Raw genomic sequence first — 1,936 nt, 5'->3', positions numbered from 1 at the left:
TTGGACGTATCCTCGCTCATCCATGCGGACTGGACATTGGCCGAGAGTGGAGTCGGCTGTCTTGGTTGCTTTGTTGGGTCTGCTCCTGTCTCTGGCCATGCTCCCTCCACCCCAGCGGACGATGGCGTGGAACACCACAGAGGCCACCACAGTGGATATGTTTATTTTACTTTTTATTCATAGCTGTATGTAGAAGTGTCTGGTTGTATCTGCTGCTTTAATGTCTTTAATGTCCTCTGTGGTCTTTGATTTTTGATGTTTCCCGCTTACACACATGGAAGAGGGATGTGTACTATGGCTATGAGTTGTTTTTTTTTCCCTTGGCCTCAGTCTGCACCCCCACTACAGGGCCGAGGCTAAAACCGATTTTTTTTTAATTTTATTTTAATCTTCTATTCTTTTCTCCCCACCCCCATGTTTACCTGTATGTCATCTTTTTTGTAAGGGGCGCTGGAAGCCGGTGTTGTGCCGAATTATGCACCCCCGCCGTAAAATGCACCCTCTGGCGGGAGCGCGCTTACGTCACTCGGTTGCGTCACCCGTCTCGAAAAGTTGCTAAACTCGGCTAAAATCGCCTCTTTCGGCATAAAAATGTACATAACAAGGTGAATAATCCAAATTGTCTTTACTTTGGATATATTAATGGATGGATTAATTGTGATTCTTCAATGATTTCGCCGTCATTGCCTTTAATGATTTCGTCGTCATTCAGGTGGGTACATCGCCTCTTTCGGCATAAAAAAAAGTACATAACAAGGTGAAATAATCCAAGTTGTGTTTACTTTGGATTTATTAATGGATGGATTAATTGTGAGCCTTTAATGATTTCGCCACCATTCAGATAAGGCGAAAACAATAACCATTTAATATAGGAATATTTGCTGTCCCGAAAATGTATTGAAGTATTGTATTAAAGAATATATACACCAAAGTAAGCCTCTATATGTACTTTTTTTAGAGACATCAAGGAGAACGAATGTTTGCTGCTTCACTCGACGGGATCCAATACATGTATTTTAAAAATATGACATTTTCTTTAACTGTAAGAAGCTCATGGGTGGATGGATGAATACATTAATAAATGAATGCATCTGATACCTATCGTTGTTTTGGTTTTAAGAATTTTCAAACTGAACATTCACAAATAACTTTACCAAAAGTACCCGAAGTACCAGAGATGGAGTTATGGTGGGGGTGCATTTTCAGTGAAGAGTTGATTCCAGCTGCCTGAACATCTATCTATCTCTGGCTAGGATGGTCGTAGAGACATGAAACTCACCCTAGTAACTCATCCTTACCCCCTCTGTATACTGTGAAAACCATATAGATGTTCAGGCAGCTGGAATCAACTCTTCACTGAAAATGCACCCCCACCATAACTCCATCTCTGGTACTTCGGGTACTTTTGGTAAAGTTATTTGTGAATGTTCAGTTTGAAAATTCTTAAAACCAAAACAACGATAGGTATCAGATGCATTCATTTATTAATGTATTCATCCATCCACCCATGAGCTTCTTACAGTTAAAGAAAATGTCCTATTTTTAAAATACATGTATTGGATCACGTCGAGTGAAGCAGCAAACATTCGTTCTCCTTGATGTCTCTAAAAAAGTACATATAGAGGCTTACTTTGGTGTATATATTCTTTAATACAATACTTCAATACATTTTCGGGACAGCAAATATTCCTATATTAAATGGTTATTGTTTTCGCCTTATCTGAATGGTGGCGAAATCATTAAAGGCTCACAATTAATCCATCCATTAGTATATCCAAAGTAAAGACAACTTGGATTATTCACCTTATGTACATTTTTATGCCGAAAGAGGCGATTGAATGACGACAAAATCATTAAAGGCAATGACGGCGAAATCATTAAAGAATCACAATTAATCCATCCATTAATATATCCAAAGTAAAGACAACTTGGATTA

General features: G+C 38.7%; 1 long non-coding RNA gene across 1 annotated transcript; it reads left to right on the top strand.

The window, feature by feature from the left end:
- Window positions 1-201: 201 nt before the first annotated feature.
- Window positions 202-1,095, top strand: LOC133537808 (uncharacterized). The gene is made up of 2 exons (XR_009802847.1): window positions 202-712; window positions 959-1,095. It is a non-coding gene; the product is annotated as an uncharacterized LOC133537808 (long non-coding RNA).
- The last annotated feature ends 841 nt before the right edge of the window (window positions 1,096-1,936 follow it).

The sequence above is a fragment of the Nerophis ophidion genome, linkage group LG19 (assembly GCF_033978795.1).
Source record: "Nerophis ophidion isolate RoL-2023_Sa linkage group LG19, RoL_Noph_v1.0, whole genome shotgun sequence".
Lineage (NCBI taxonomy): Eukaryota > Metazoa > Chordata > Actinopteri > Syngnathiformes > Syngnathidae > Nerophis > Nerophis ophidion.
The sequence above is the reverse complement of the archived record's forward strand: the minus strand, read 5'-3'. Positions and strand labels throughout refer to the sequence as shown.